Source organism: Crocodylus porosus, unplaced genomic scaffold, assembly GCF_001723895.1.
Source record: "Crocodylus porosus isolate Cpor-Errol unplaced genomic scaffold, CroPor_comp1, whole genome shotgun sequence".
Lineage (NCBI taxonomy): Eukaryota > Metazoa > Chordata > Crocodylia > Crocodylidae > Crocodylus > Crocodylus porosus.
In genome coordinates this window covers 120616203-120633175 of record NW_017728886.1, presented here as the reverse complement: position 1 = coordinate 120633175, position 16973 = coordinate 120616203, and the positions used below count along the sequence as shown (strand labels likewise).

Genomic DNA, 16973 nt, shown 5'->3' with positions numbered 1-16973 from the left:
CAAGTTCTGCTGGAAGAGCTACCATGGCCCAGGTAGCAGAAGGAGGGTCCTGTCTAATTTATTTTTTTTTCACATTCCCTAGTCTTTCCTGCCCAGAGCAGGGTGGCTGGACCTGATGATCTCAAGAGGTTCCTTTCAGCACCAAAACTAAATAGTATAGACCTGACCTCATCAGCAAAGTTAACCCCACTTTATCATGCATCAGCAGATGCATAACAAGTAGAACCAAGGAGATGATACTTCCCATCTATACGGCATTGATCAGACTGCAGTTGGAGTACTGTGTCCAGTTTTGGGCACTGTACTTCATAAAGGATGTTGATAGACTCAAGAGGGTTCAGAGGAGGGCCACTCATATAGTTAGGGGCTTACAGAACAAGCCCTATGAGGAGAGACTGAGGGACCTAGACCTCTTCAGCCTCCACAAGAGATCTCGTGGCTGCCTACAAACTCATTAGGGAAATACAGCAAGGGATCAGAGATGCTCTGTTCACCAGAGCATCTCTTGGGGTAATGAGGAACAACAGTCACAAACTGACAGAGCCAAAATCTGGAATGGGTTTCCAGTGGAGGTGGTGCTCTCTCCTATCTTGGGGGTCTTTAAGAGAAGGCTGGATAGGCACCTGGCTGGGGTCATCTGACCCCAGCACTCTTTCCTGCCCAGGGCAGGGGGTCAGACTCTGATCTGTTGAGGTCCCTTCTGACCCTAACAACTATGAAACTATGATCTGAAACATCACCTGGCCTGACTAGACATACGTTCTTAACCGCTGTCTGCTTATTTGCAAGTATATAGCTCCTGTGATAAAAAAGACAAGTCTGCACTTTCTCAAAAACACCCTGAATTTGCATTGAATGTACATACTGCCTATAGAGAGAAAATAGCACCGAAAGCACTGCTGAGAAAAAAGAGAAGCAGCAAGGCAAAAAGCAAATCATGTTTGCTAAATAGCAAGATTGGAAAGGTTATTAAGGCCAAGCAGAAGTCCTGCAGAATTTGACCCTAGGGAAGCCATGAAACAAAAGTGAAAATTACATTAGACAATGTGCAAGAGGGAAATGAGAAGGGCCATAGCAGATTTTGAAGAGTAAATAGCTAACAGTGAAAAAGCAACCAACTAAAGCAGGCATAGTATCATAGTTTCATAGTAGTTTGGGGTCAGAAGGGACTTGAACAGATCATCTAGTCTGACCCCCCACCACTGGCAGGAGTACACGCTGGGATCACATGACTCCAGACAGGTGTTCGTCCAACCTCTTTTTGAATTTACCCAAGATAGGAGCAAGGACCACTTCCCTAGGAAGTTGGTTCCAGATCCTAGCCACCCTAACAATGAAATAGTGCCTCCTAATTTCTAATCTGAACCTATTCTCCAGCAGCTTCTGGCCCTTGTTCCTTGCCACCTCAGGTGCTGCTGGGGGTAATAGGGCCCTTCCTATTTGCTGTCGATCTCCCCTAACGAGTTTGTAGGCAGCCACCAAATCCCCCCTCAGCCTCCGCTTGCTGCGGCTGAACAGGTTCAGGTCCCTCAGCCTCTCCTCATAGGGCCTTCCCTGTTGCCCTCCAACCAAGAGGGTGGCCCTCCTCTGAACCCTCTCAAGGCAGGCCACGTTCTTTTTAAAGTGTGGCACCAGTACCGGATGCAGTACTCCAATTGGGGCCTGACCAATGTCACGTAGAGGGGAAGTATCACCTCTCTGGACCGGCTTGAGATGCATCTTCGGATGCACGACAAGGTGCAATTGGCTTTGCTGGCTGTGGTCTGGGATTGGCAGCTCATGTTCATCTTGGAGTCAGTAATTACTCCAAGCTCCCTTTCCACCTCTGTGCTCACAAGGGGGGAGCTCCCCAGCCTGTATGTATGCTGTGGACTCCTTCTCCCCAGGTGCAGCACCCTGCATTTATCAACATTGAACCCCATCCTGTTACCATCCGCCCACTTCATAGGCAAGCTTTTCTCACTGTGGGCTGGATTAACCCAACCCGGGTCAGATGTGGGTGGGTGGGCAGGGGCTAGGATCTCATTTGTCTCCATTACAGCATGGGGAAAGCTCCTCCCACCTCCAAAGCTGCCAAATCCCCACACCTGTGGGCAGATCCACTAGTTCTGCAGACCAGGTCTTGTCCATAGGTTGCCAGCCCCTGAACTCAAGAGATTCCTTAAGTGTGTCGGAATCAAGAAGCTGGCTAAAGGATCAGAAAGTCTGCTGGATATTCAGGGGTTAAATGGAGCAATTAAGGAAGAGAAAGACAATACCAAGATCATAAATCATTTCTTTGCACCTGTCTTCATGGTAGAGGATGGTAGGGAGATGAGTTTCCTGGACTTGCTGGTGTCCAGTAATACAGAGTACCATTGTGTATGGTGATGTAAGCATGCCCCAACAGTCCTGAAGGAGATGAAACATGAAATGACTGAACTGCAAGCAAACTCATGCAATCTCTCATTAAGACCTGTCAGTGTGGAAGAAGGCTGGCAAGTAGCAAAGTGTTGGTCCTATATTTAAAAAAGGGCCTGGGGGCAATCCAGGGAATGACATGCCAGTAAGTCTTTTATCTCTACCTGGTCACTTAGTGGAAATGATAATTAAAAATATCATAGAAGAGATCATAACAGGGCAGCATGTAACCAGCCTAGATTCTGCAAACAAGAAGCATGCCCTGTACAGAAGTCTTTGAACCTGTCACTGAAACAGTGGATAAAAGAAAACGGGTTGACACGATTTATACAGATTTGCAAAGCCTTTGACTAAATCCTCATCAGGAACTACAAAAACTGTTCAGTCAAAATATTGTTATGGATCAAAAACTGGCTAGAAGCCAGAAAATAAAGAGTAGCATTAGGCGATCACTTTTTAGGATGGTAAAAATTGACAGAAAGTGCTTCAAACTTCCATACGTGATTCCATATTGTTTAAAACCTTCATTAATGATCCAGAAAGGGAACATGGACAAAAACAGCAGCTAAACCAGCAGATGTCTTATGGAGGTTAGTCAGGACCAGACAGTACTTTGAAGACCTTCTGAGGGGACTTGACCAAGTTGAGTGAATGGGCAACATTGTGGCAAGTGAAGTTCAATGTAGAAAAGGCAAAGTAACAGATACTGGAAGGGATAACATTAAACTCTCCGTGCCCCTTCCAGGAAGATGTGATGGCTGTGTTTAAGGTAGCTTGCAATGGCTTTGGAAGTGTGCGCTTAAGCCTTCCTCTGTTAAAGGCTGCCTCACATTTGAGCTAGTCCCAGACTCTGATCACACATTATGAACCCTGAATTAAAAGCATTAGTAAGGCCATCTGATATGAATTGGCCTGTACATGCCTTGGGTGTAGGGACTGTGCCTTTGTACTTGTCTGAATGGCGTCTCTCACAAACATGCCTGACTGGGATTTTGAGCATTACTGCAATAAAAATGATAAATAATAATTAGGCAAGTCTGTCTCACATAATATAAGCCAAGAAAAGAATTCTGTCTTTTGGATCAGTTATTGGCTCTTCATGGTTGATTAAAGAGTCTTATTGTGACTTCTGATGAAATCTGGAGGATTGAAATACTTTAAATTGGGGAAATAAAATGCAAGGTGAAATTTTATCTAACATATTTTTCTCTTTCCATTATATTACCCCTTGACAAATCCTGAAATATTACATTGCTCCAAAAAGAACAGTGAGAATTATGAGACACAGCACAGGGCATTATCTTTCTTTCCAAATGTGATTGAATCACATGAGCCGCTTTTATGCATCCTTTCACCTCGCTGCAAGGAAGTAAAAGTGGAAAACAGTGAGAGACCAGAAGGAGAGTTTTAAAAGGCTGTTGCTCTGTCTGCATTGCCAGTGCATTTCACTGCTCAGCCTCTTTGCCAATTCATTCTGCTCGCTTGCACCCTGCTGCCAAGTCAGTCTAACATGACACCTGCGCTTCCCGTTCTGTTTCCATGTCCTCTTCTTCCACCAAACCACTCTATTCTGCCCCACAAGGACTCTTCTTCTCCTTATACCTCTGCAGCTTCTTATACCCTACTGCCTCTTGCTCTGTGCAGGAAGGAAAAAAATCAAAACCAAACAAGGGAGAAGAAGAATGTGACCCCTCCCAGCAAATAAAATTAATCCTTTTATTTTAGAAAACATTTATTTAATAAATAATATTTATGAGAAGAGAGAATGGCTTGCAAGATGTGTTTATATACAGTTAACGAAGTCTGCTTGTGCTTTCCTGCCTCATATTCCTTGTTGCTAGTAGGTTGGGATGGGCACCAGAGTGTTTGGCTTTGAACAAGATGACCTGATGAAAAGTGCCTTGCATTTGGAAGCTTTTCTAACTTTATCCCAAATATGCAGTTGGTGCAATAAAAGGTATCATACACAAAAATCTTGCCTTTCTTTGAACAGGAGGGTCATTCAAGCCCATCAACATCTGCATAGCTACTGCCTCAACTGAGCAGTGAAATGGCTGCCTTGTGAGGTAAAATAACCTTTTTCCTTTTAAGTACAGCACCGCAGAAACATTTCGCCCCTTCCCCCCTGTTTTTGTCTTGGAAAAAAATGTAATCTTATTGAAATTGAAAAACAAACTTGTGAAGTTCTGTTGGCTTTGAGGACTGGTTTGGGTAACATTTAAAAAACCAGAATCTTTCCATTTACTTTAAATAAAATTGGGTATTGTGTCTAATTTCATTGTGAGGTTTCCATTTCATTGTGAATTTCACATTCCTCATGTTTTGGTTGGCTGCCTACGGGCTGTTACACGTGTGTCTCCTTAGGTTGGCAAGGTGCCCATCATTTTGGATTGAGTTGGTTAGAGCGCAGCCTGCCCCTCACCAGCGCCACCTGGTCATCGGAGTGGCACCAGCTGCCTGGGTTAAGCTAATTGCCTACAGGAGGCTGGGCTTAGCATATAAATCAAGGCTCTTCATTTGGGCAGTGGTTTTCAGTGTCTCATATCTGCAGCAGCTCTGCTTGGTTCTGGCTTTGGACAGTCGTGTCTTGTTTGTGCTGTAGTAATGCACCCCCCTTCACCTGCTGTGTGTTCTGGACTTCTGGCCTGGCCTAGACTATAATATTGGTATGGACTAGGAATATGACTCAGACTCCCTGGTTTTGCTCCTTTATGCAGCCTTGACCCCTGATCTGGATTCTCTCCAGGCTCAGGTACTTGCTCAACCTTGCACTCTTCAAAGCTACTTATGCCACAGTCCTTATGGGTTCAGTTTAACCCCTTACCTGTCCTCCCTCTTGAGGGTGGAGTTGATTGTGTCAGCTCGATATCTGCCTGAAAGAAGAGGGAGCAGGCTGCTTCTTGTAGCACCAGGAGATTGCCCCAGCAGAACAGCTGAGATGCACTTTGCTACACATCTGTTTTGTGCTGCACTGCTTGCAGTTCTTCATAGCAAAGCCACTGGCCAAAGATGGTCAGCTCCATCCAAATCCTTGCTTTGCTATTTCACTTGTAGGAATGACATGACAGTAGGACACACAGCAGCCAGGTTTGGGGAAAAGCCGTTGTTTCCATCCCTGCTGGATCGGGTTTTGCTGAGGGCTTTACAGGCCTGATTTCCAATCTACCTTTCAGGAACGTGAGTAGACTTAAGATCCTTGGTACAATTCTCTTTCGCCCTGCTTGAGTCCCTGACAACCTGTTAGCACAGGAGATGGGTGGGTCCTCCTAGCTTCTGCTTCCTACAACTTTGTCAGCCAAGTCATCAGTATCACTCACCTGTGAAGCATGTTTAAGAGAGGCAAGAAATATAAACGCACTTTTTTCCTCATGTGGAAGGTGAGGCCTTCAGAGGCTTTGTGGTGGCTGTGGGTCTGGCAGTTCATTTTACATCTACCACAGTAAGAGGGTGGACACTGTGGACCCCATCTGCTTTTATTTCATGAGAGCTTGTTTGTCCAAAAACACCCTTGGGGGATTTTAGTATATGAGATTTCCCCCATGGGCATGGGGTGAGAGTTGGGGAGGTATATGAAGAATTACCTTTTTATCCCCATTTATTTAACCTGGATTCCTCCCCACCCAACAAACTCTCTGAAAACAGCCAACTCTTTCATACCACATTTACTCACCAGGTATTGCTGCTGTATTTATTTCCCTGGGGCTGGCAAGGAGGTACCGTTTCCCTAATGATTCCCCAACTCCCCAAAAGCACTCAAAGGGAGTGAGGACACTAAGAGGAGGAGTAGATGTTCCTTGTTTGTCTCGCTCTGTACACCTTGTGCTGCGTGAAGTAAAGAGATGCTCTCAGGCTTAGGCACTGAGATCTTTGAGGCATGAACTGTCTTTTCCCCCCTATGTTTGTACAGTGTTCAGCATTGCTGCTTCCTAGTTTTTGAATAAGTCCCCAAGGTGGTACCACAATATAAATAAATGAATATGCTGCAATGAATAGTGCAAATAATCAAGCCTCTAACCCTGGATTCATCAAGGGCCAGGGTTTACAAAGCTGAGCAGCTGCACGGTCCTATGTTATCTCTATCCTCCCTTTGCTCAGTTCAGTTGGTTCTCTGTTGGTCTCATTTGGCATGTCCAAACTTAATCTGTCACCCTGCAAACCTACACACGTCCGATTAGTTCCCCTTACTCCACTGGAACCGCTTATATGATCAGAGCCAATCCCATACAGGAGTGTTTGCAGGCTTGGGTCATAAATTGTAATGCCTTCTAGGCAGGGACCACAAGCAAGCAACAGCAATCCCATTTAGCAGGATACTGCCTGCGGGAGCCAAGAGGAGATCGTGTCTGCAGGAGCCCTAACATATGCCATTACTCAGGAAGGGGGTGACAAGGAGCCTGTTCTTCCCCTTCTGTAAAAGAACAGAGGGATTAGACAAGCACTTAGCAAAATCTACCCTTATAACTATTCTAAATGACAATTCCTGTGGTTTATTTGAAGTCTTCTTGCAATTAATTGTATCTTGATGCTGTCACATTTTACCACAGCTCACTTAACTGCAATTATATTAAAAGACAAGTTTCCCCTTTCATATTTTAATCCTTAGATTTCACACACTTTTTTTTCCTTGAATACTAACAAAGTGACTTGTACAAAATGAAAAGTGGGCTCACACCTCACTGGCATTTCCAATTACATAGCTGGGAAAGACGCATTCACACAGCTCTGGATAACAAGACATTCCCAACCTCCCCTGAGAGATTACCCAAGTAATCACTAATCCGTAAGCATCTTATGTTGGACAAGAACGTGCACACACCCTGCACACATCAAATTGCCTGCCTGCTTAGATGACCGCCCTTTGACATAGCTTCTGTAACCAGGACATGGGGCAAAATATTCAAAAGCACCGATGTTCAGCTGGAAGTTGCTGTGACTTGGGCTTTTGAAGTCCTAAATCAGTAGAAGCTTTAGCTCCTTAATCACAGAGGTGTTTGTTAGTGCTGTGCGAGACTTTGGACAGAGCTTCAGATCCGGAGAAGCTTTGGACTCTTCAGGGTCTGAAGCAGCACATCCCGGTTGAAGTGCTGCCTCATTCAGCTTCCCAAAGTGATTCGGAGCCACCTTGGCGATCTGGCTGTAGGGTATAATGGGGAACAATAAAATATAAAATACGTATAACTTCGTTGTTTTTTGTCCTAGTTGGATGAAATTTTCAGGGCTGGTAGACTCGCCAGAGAGCATGAAGCCTACCAAGCTTCAAGAAGATTGGTGCAAGGGTTTGGGGCAACTGTACCCCAAATTCTTGAAAACCAAACTCATGTCACCACTGTGTTACAAGACAAGGGGGGTCAAAACTGCAGGAGTGGTAGCTCTTACTGAGGTCATAAAGCCTGCCAAGTTTCAAGAAGATAAGTGCAGGGGTTTGGGGGAAGCTGCCCCTCAAGCTGAGGACAAGCAAAACTCATGCCATGGGTGCTTGTGGGACTGAGTGTCTTTGGCTTGGGGCCTGGAGGGGAGACACTGCTGCAGGCCTGGCTGCTAAGCTGCTGTGTTACCAGTTACCAATCAATCAATCATGATTCACTCACGGACCAGGGACCAATCAATACTCAGGACCTAGCTACTATATAACGACTTAATGAGCATCAATTAACACCTACAGAACCAGGCTAAGGAGAAGAAAGAATCGAGACAGACAATCAACTGCCCCAAGACAGACACAGTCAGTCCCACAAGCAGCCAAGTCACAAGTTTTGTCTGTCAGCAGTGAGGGGTGTAGGGCCCCAGAACCCCCTGCATCAAACTCCTCGACAGCTGGCAGGCGTCACAGCAGGGGCCACCATCCCTGCAGCTGTCATCCTGCTGTGCCTTAACATACACTGTGTCACCCATGGCATGAGTTTTACTTGTCTGCAGCTCGAGGGGCAGTTCCCCACAAGCCCCTGCATCAATCTCCTTGAAACTTGGCAGGCTTTGTCACCTCAATAAGAGCTACCAGCCCTGCAGTTTTGACCCCCCTGTCTTGCAACACACAGCCATGACATGAGTTTGGCTTTCAAGAATTTGGGGTACAGTTGCCCCCAAACCCCTGCACCAATCTTTTTTAAACTTGGCAGGTTTCATGCTCTCACAGAAGCTACCACCCCTGCAAGTTTCATCCAAATCAGACAAAAACCAACAAAGTTATAGATATTTCATTGATTCCCCATTATACCCTATGGCCAGATCTCTGAGGTGGCTCCAAAGCTTCCGAAATGCTTTAGCCAGATGGAGGTGGAAACCGGTCTGGAGCTCTGGATTGGATCACGGCCATCTGAAGTGGCCAGATTGGATCGCTACCAATTTGCACAGGCCTAGTGTTTGTGACACCTTTACCCAAGTTCTGTCATCTATTGCCTTGTTCTGGTATCATGGAAGAAAGAAATGAGAATCTGGTCACAGTAAAGCCAGAATCCTTGTCTCTAATGGAGACTTCATCCAACAAATGCAAGGACAGAAATTAATAATTTAAGCTCTGGATGGGATTTTGGAAAGTACACGAGCATTGGCCTAACCCGGCCTCCACTGAAAGTTTCTGAACATCCCATGCTCTTTCTTCAAGTTCATTCAATACACATAATAAACATTTTGACTGGGATCTGGCCCCTCTCTGATTTGCTGTAGTGGGTACGCTGTTTTCCTAGCCATGGAATTATGATTAGAATCAACTGACAACAAAAAGGTCAAATTTTTAAAGAACAAGTTTGAGAAAAAAGAAGCATCCCATTTTCATTGTACTAACAGAGGGGTCGAAAATACAAATGTAGAACATTTTTGATGAGAGAAGATATCTGCTCTATGGGAAAAAAATTGCATATTGTATGTCCCAGTTTCCAAGCAGCTCTAATTAGAGCTTCACCATAGGGTCAGATGGAGCACAGGATGGAGCACATGGTTGTAGCTTTTGGAGGCATGCAAGAAAACCTTCTTTTCCTGTCACTCTTTCTGTAGGCCATACACTGGCTAGCTCTGGAATGGAGGGTACATTGACATAGTACCTTTCTTCACCACTGTCACCTCCTTCCTTCCAACATTTGAACATCTCTGCTCCTGGTGGGACTGGACTCTTGATGGGGGAGGGAGGGGAAGGAAGTAGAGTTCTTCTTTCAGGGGAAAGAAGACTGAAGAAAGTCACCCTCCTGTAGAAGATTGTCATCTGTTTGCCCCTTGTTTACACTGATGTAAATTCAATTACACGGATGTAAATATGTCACATGCCTGAGACTTGAAACAAAAGCCAGATCCAGCACTCACGTTAGGAGAATCCCACAGAGATGGCTGTTGCATGGTCTTCTAGCTGCAAAGGGGTTTTAAGAGGGGACTAAGAAAGACATCTCCTAAAGTCAGGTTCTTTCAACGTACATGATTTTGCAAGACAGGATTTTGTAGACTTGTAAATAAGCAAAATGCCTGACTTTATCCTCAATCTCCCCTCCAAAGGGGAACCAATGTATAAGCCCCTCAATTCTGACTGTCCACTCTGGCCAAAAAGATCATCTTATAAATGTGGCTGCCAGCACCAGTATTCTTAGGCCCAGTCCCTGCCATAAAAAATGTGCTGACAGTTCCTGACAGCTGTGCCCCATGAGAGGGCTTTTGCCAATTTAGCTACTGTCACTCAAGGTGTGTAGCCTGAGAGATCATCTGAGAAGTCCTTCCTGCTGGCATACTCTGTGGCTCCACTAGGGGGCACTGAAGACATAGCCTTTAGGGCTGTGCAAAATTTCGCCACCAGTTTTGTTTCAATGCTGTTGCAACCTGTTTTGAGGTTGAAACAGCAAAATCAAAATGAAACAGCTATGGTCGAAACAGCCTCAAAACAAAATGAGGCATGTCAAAACGTTTCGCCGTTTAGACGCTGTTTCGATGTTTCGCCCATAGGCTATAATGGGGAAGGTCAAAACAGCCTATAACTTTGTCATTTATGGCCTGAAAATGGATAAAACTTGCAGAAATGGTAGCTCCTTCTGAGAGCATAATGCTTGCCATGTTTCAAGGAGATAGGTTCAGGGATTCAGAGAAACTGCACCCCAAACTCCTGAAAGCAAAACTCATGTCACGTGTATGTGTTAAGCCACAGTGGGGTCCAAACTGCAGGCATGCTATATCCCCTGCTGAGGCCGAGAAGCCTGCTAAGTTTCAAGGAGATAAGTGCAGGGGTTTGGGATGAACTGCCCCTCAAGCTGAGGACAAGCAAAACTCGTGCCATGGGTGATCCTGCGTATGTTAAGGCGCAGTGGGGTGACAGCTGCAGGGATGGTAGCCCCTGCTGCAGCCACGACACCTGCCAGCTGTCAAGGAAATCGGTGCGGGGGGGTCTGGGGCCCTACACCCCTAGCTGCTGACAGACAAAACTCGTGACATGGGTGCTTGTGCAACTGACTGTCTGTCTTCGGGCAGTTGATTGTCTGTATTATTTCCTCTCCTTAGTCCTGGTTTTGAAGGTGTTAATCCATGCTCATTAAGTCATTATGTAGTAGCTAGGTCCTGTGTATTGAGCTGGTCCCTGAGTGAATCATAATTAATTGGTAACTGGTAACACAGTAGCTTATGAGCAGAGGATGCCATGGATCTCACCCTGTGCTAAGTGGGGTCTGTGGCTTCCCACTGAATACAGAGAGCAAGCCCAAGCATGTGGTGACAAGCTGCCAGGTGATCACCACTGCCAGCCATGAGGCCAAAAGAGTTTTCCTGAAGTAGTGGTTTGTAGGACATCTGGAAAGAGCAGATGGGAATAGCAGGGCACCAAAAACAAAGGGCAATGGCTGCAGCAGCTAGGTACCTTGACTCAAGACAGTGGTGCAAAGGCATATTAGCCTGAGGGCAGGTCTACCATGCCAGCTGCCAGTGGCTAATTCAAGTGGTGTGTTTTGGTTGCACTGTCGAGAGGTATGAATGCAGTGTAGACATGCTCAACAGATACCTGCAGAGAGGGAAAGAACCTAGCGCTCAGAGGTGTTCTGCTATTTGATGCCATTGTTATTGTGTCATCTTGTCCTTCAAAGATTAAGGACCCTGTTGCCCAGAACACCCCCTGGGAGTTCTGCATCACACACTGTCCTTCCCATTCTTCCTGGAAACTGCACAGTAAAAATTTCCAACTTCATGCTGGGGGGAACAGGACAGCATGGGAAAGTCCACTGAACTCTGTGGAAAAACAAGAGTTACTCGCCCCCCCCCCATAATCTCATCCCCTTGTCTACTTTAAGGCAATTTGCACTATTGTCACTATCTCGAGGTACCTACTGCATGGGAGCAAAACCTTAGTGTAGACATGAAGCACCAGCGCTGAATGGGGATCCTACCAGTGCCTTTTGGCCTGCAATTAGATTACTGTGAACTGCCCTGGTGAAAGTCCCACTTACATTGATGCAACACATCTCCAGCATGTGTTTGCAAGAAAGAAACCACATTCTTGTATTGATAACAGTTTGGTTCTCTTTAGCATAGGCAGACTGCCAGTGCTGGAGCATGGAGATCACTGACTTCCATATGAAGGAGGAAGAAACCATAGGCATTAGTTCATGCTTCTTGGAGCAGCATCAACCTCAAGGTAGATTTTCTGTTGGAAATTCTCTAACCAGAGAACACAGAATACCGCACATATATGGTACTGTTCAATTGCAATCCCTTCCTTTCTCCACAATATGAACTCCACCATAAGCCAAACGAGGGTTTTTGCCACCTCTGAAGAAGGGAATACATATATTAAAACTGCTCCTTACTTTCCTTGTTCTCTCTCCCTGCCCTACCAGCTTCATCTATCAGTACAAGGGAAGGAAAAATGCTTTTTAATGTCCCTGCATGTAAAGTTTGCATGCATACTTCACTTTTAGACTCAGCTCTGCCTTTGATTAAGGGTGACATTTTAATTTTTCCCCCAAAATAACATCTATTGTACTATGAAAAAGCTGCTTTCATCTGTTTCAGTGATTTCATGCAGATGTACAAAAAACACAATAGTTTAACATAATGAAGGTAACTTCTTTTAAAGGAGGCAGAGGTTGCATAATTATTATCTACATGAACCAGTTCATTGGAGCTGAATATATAACGACAAACATAATTTTGATAATTCAAGTCGTTACCCCAGATACTTTTAATTGCAGAAGTGATTTCTCAGAACTGCATGACTCTAACATATATGCAGAAATTGTTTCTACTATTTTTATGTATAATTCACATTAATTCCCAAAGAAATGTGGGATTGCATTATACCACTCTCCCATTCTTTTTTTACTTGTGAGCACTGAATCCACAGTTTTAGTTGTGTTAAAAAATTTCCAATGGGGAGTCTTAGGTAAACAAGTCTACAAATCTTTTTAATGCAAATGGCAGCTGAAGGAAAAGTCTTCTAAATCACATAGACACTTAATTAGATTTGGTTCAGTTACATTTCATTGATTTTTATAGAGAATACCCATGACATACTTCAAAGACTTCATTTAGCAAACCACGAATCATTTAAAACACAAAAATCATAGAGTTTAAAAAAATGGGAGCATAGTTGACAACAGAAGATAATGAGCATTAAAGTGGACTGGCAAGCTGAGTTGAAATGAAGTAGGACATTTTTTAGAGTACTGAGACATTCCTGAATTCTCCCTTGGTGAAATATACCTGCTATGAATATGTTCTTTCCTATATTAAAATGTACTTGACACCTCTGCTAATAGCATTTCAGGTACCTTTCTGGTTCCCTGGAATTCCTTCAATGACTTCTAGTAACATAAACTGAAGATATCACCATGAATAAATAAACAGATAGATCCCAGCTGCTGGCCATAATAGCACTAGTGCTTTTTCACCCTTCTGCTGCTATTATCGTGCTATATTTTTAAGTGAATTGCATCAAAAGATGAAGAAAGCAGAGTTAAAAAAACAACAAGCAGCCTCACTACATGATACCGTTTCTCATTTTGCATTGCTAACTGCGTCATCAGCCAGTTGCCCAAGGCTCCACGTGTGACGAAGCACCAGTGCTTTCCCAGAGCGTGACATCACTTGAGCACAGTGGGAAGAAAATTCAGGCTTGTAAAAAAAAGTGTGTGTAAACGTCAAGCTGCAAAGGTCTTTAGAAAATTAGCTTACAACTCAGGGGATCAAGTTCAGAGGAGATCAACCTGGAGGCTTATCAATTTATCCATGGGTACAAGTGGAAATTGGTGTAAACTGGGGCAAACTGGTGTAATTGGAATGCCAAGGGGATCATGTAACACCCCTCTGGAGGTGCCCCCAGTTGGTGCTCTCAAGCTGCCTGGGACAAGCATGAGAATGGCACTGGGGTTTCCCTCAGGGTAGCTTCAGTGCCTCATTTCTAGGATTGGTGCATGTGGAGTGGGAGACGATAGTGCTACACTAAGGAGTCTTAGCAGCATAGACAAGCCTTCGCGTTCCACCTTTTTGCCCTGAGAGCAGCTTGAAAACCAGTCCAGTTTGCAACATAAGCAGGCTTCCAAACATGTCCTTGAACCTCACAGGGCAGGAACACATTTAGTATCCCATCTATGCTGCAAAATGGAACCTGGGTCTGGCACTTTTATTTGTTATCAGAACCACTGGATTCAACGGAGAGCAGATATTTGCAGGCTTGGATTGGAAGATTGACAGACATGAGACAGACTGCTCTGGGAAATGCAGAGCGTGCACAGGCGAGATCTCTATCTTGAGTGCCAGCTCTTTCTATAATATTACATCTCTGTGGAGCCAGCTGAACAAAAAGAGATTCCTTTTTTATAATATATTCCAAGCTTTTATGGAATGAATACACACAAGGCTGTCTACTTGATGTGTACTGATAACCAAAGAGTTATTTGGCTACTGCTGGCCTTTGCATGTTTTACTGCTAGTGCAGCACTCTGAAATCAAACCTTTCACACAGGCACATCACATGGATTTGTACCAGGAAGGATTCAGGGTCCCACTCCAGCATATCCCTTTTTATGCAAGTAGCCCTGCTGTAGGTGCTGTAGCTTTGTGCTGATATAGACCTGGGGACTGAGTCAATACTTTAAGAACGTGCCCTGACTTTGAATGAGACAATATTTTAACATACCCTTTTTTCCTTATCCAAAGAAAGAAGCTCACCTCTTCTGCTTTTTGAAGGTATCTGAAGTAGCTTATAGGAGCAGTTTCCTGTCTGTCCGGAAGAAATTTTATATATTGCTTTTTATACTAATCTTCAGACAGCATGAACTTTAAAAAGCAGAACTGAAAATTGTAACTGCAGACATAGCTTATTTATGAAATTTTGCTTAGAGTCAGTAAAAACTAATGAATGTAATCACAAGGTATAATTAACATAGTGGACTGAACTTAGGTGGGGACATGTTAATCTCAGACTCCAAAGTGATGTGGTGTGATTTGCTTATTGGGTAAACCTAAGCTTGGGCAGTAACTTACTGTAATGATTTCTAACACCTTTTAACCCCATAGGATAACAGCTATAAAGTAACACTATGAATGGCTATATAACTAAAAAATTAGCATAAATAGGATATAAAAGAACATGCATGTTAAGTAACCTTCAGGGAAGGACAGAACAGAAGGGTCCTTGCTGTCCCATACCCCCACAGATCTCTCTTACTCCCTGGGACAGCGAGGACCAGATCCTGACTGACGGGCCTCCCCCAGTTTTCCCTCTGGCAGCCCAGTTCAGAGATGTTTGACTTCACTGAATCAACTTGACGTGTATCTTAAGTGAGGGACTATTGATAAGTTGCTAACCAAGTGGAAACTCCTGGTTAATTTCTTTATGTTTTATTATCACTGTCAATTTTAACTTGTATTGTTGTCTGTTTATTAGCTTAACCTTTTTACTGTCATATGTGCAAACTATATCTTTTGTTGTTATAAGTAAAATTTATTCTTTTTTATAAGTAAAACTTGTCATTGCTTTCCTTCCCAACATCACCTCCTTGATCCCGAACCAAAAAGCTCAGTGGCTAGTAAAGTTGCAGTGCTCAGTCAGTCTGCAACTAAATTGATATACTCACAGTGCCCAGCTGGCCTGTAACATTGGACTTCTCAGCAGAAGATCTTCTCTGAATACCTGGAGCTTTGCACCTGGGAACTTTCTGAACAGAACTGTCCTTTCTGGGCTGGAAAATGAGACATACTCTTAGAGCCCTTAAGCCAAGGAGGCATGTATATAGCTAGATTTACAGTGCTCAAGAATAGGATGGCTTCTCTGTATGAGTAACAAGCTATTCAACCTGAGGATTCTTCAGTTAGACATACAGGATTATGCTGGGAGACATCCCTACTCATCTTATGCAATCCTTGTCCAATGCTCACACCCTTGTGTATCATGAGACAGGGTGTCAATCTGAGCGAGAACCCCCTCTTACAGTTTTCATCTTCCTCAGAAGATGGTTTCTGCTGTAGGGAAAGCTAATGGAAAATATCATTCCTGAACAGGCTGATCTTCCTCCTTACTCCAGGTAGTTCATTGATTTGGAGCTCTTAGGGTGAAGTAGTGAGGATAAAGGTTTTGAATTCCCCACTGTGTTGAAGAATCCTTTTATCATATGGATGGCTGGGAGCTCAGACAGAAAGGAGGACAGCCAGTCCTATTTGTGGGCCAGCTTAGGACCTGTGGCTGACACATGCCTCCTTTTATAAAATTGGGTGGATAGCCTGCATCAATTCCAGTTGCATAGATTCAACATTTTAATACCTGCTCTCTGTCAAGTGCTTTGGCTGTCTCCTTTGCCAAAATAGTGCAGGACAGATTAGTCATGTGTTTCCAGAAAAAAAAGAAAGAAAATTGATCTTTTAGCTCATTGTTTGTTATCAACCTCCTTCTCTGTAGTACTGCTGTGCAATGGACCATATCATAGGTCACCACCTCTCACAATGATTTCTCTGGCCAGGCCATGCCACAGCCTTTTCTTATCTTTTGACCATTTTTTCTCACACATGTACCATTTCCTCTTTTTTTTCTCCTTCTTGGTTCATTTCTAGTTTTTCCTTATAATATCTTCCCTAGCTTTTGCTGTCTAGTTTTGTTCTCGCTTTTTCTCCATAACATTCTTTTCCTGGTTTTTTCTACCTCCATCTTTCTCTACCATGTTCCTCTTCCTGTTTTCTCCTCCCTTTCTGTCATTTGCTGTCCTTGATAATAGTAGGAAAATTAGAACCTGTTCTTCATCAACAGTATGGACACATCACCACATCCTTACTAGTAGTTTAAATATTAATGCAGGTAGGACCAGATTCTGTTCCACCTACCAAGTGCCTTAAGTCAATGGTTCTCAACCTTTTTGAACTCAAGGCACCTCTCTGTAAGTTTTGCAAATTGAGTGGCACCCAATTTCAAAAACGATTTTATATATTACAGTGCTTATTCCTTGCAGAGTGGCCAGGCAGTAGGAATCTGGGATTGGCCAGACAGACAAGCTTGAGCTTCTGCTTACTCACTTAATCTCCTTGCATGTCATGGCACCCTTCAAATGAGCTTGCAACATCCTGCTTGAGAATCACTGGCCAAAATGAACTTAGGTACCCAAGTACAATTCTATTCCCCTCTGCTT

At 44.0% G+C, this 16973-nt stretch overlaps 1 long non-coding RNA gene across 1 annotated transcript; it reads right to left on the bottom strand.

Moving 5' to 3' along the window:
- Nucleotides 1–12740: 12740 nt before the first annotated feature.
- LOC109314225 lies at nt 12741–16703 on the bottom strand. The gene is made up of 2 exons (XR_002102251.1): nt 15456–16703; nt 12741–14534 (listed from the first exon to the last, which is right to left on the bottom strand). It is a non-coding gene; the product is annotated as an uncharacterized LOC109314225 (long non-coding RNA).
- Nucleotides 16704–16973: the final 270 nt, after the last annotated feature.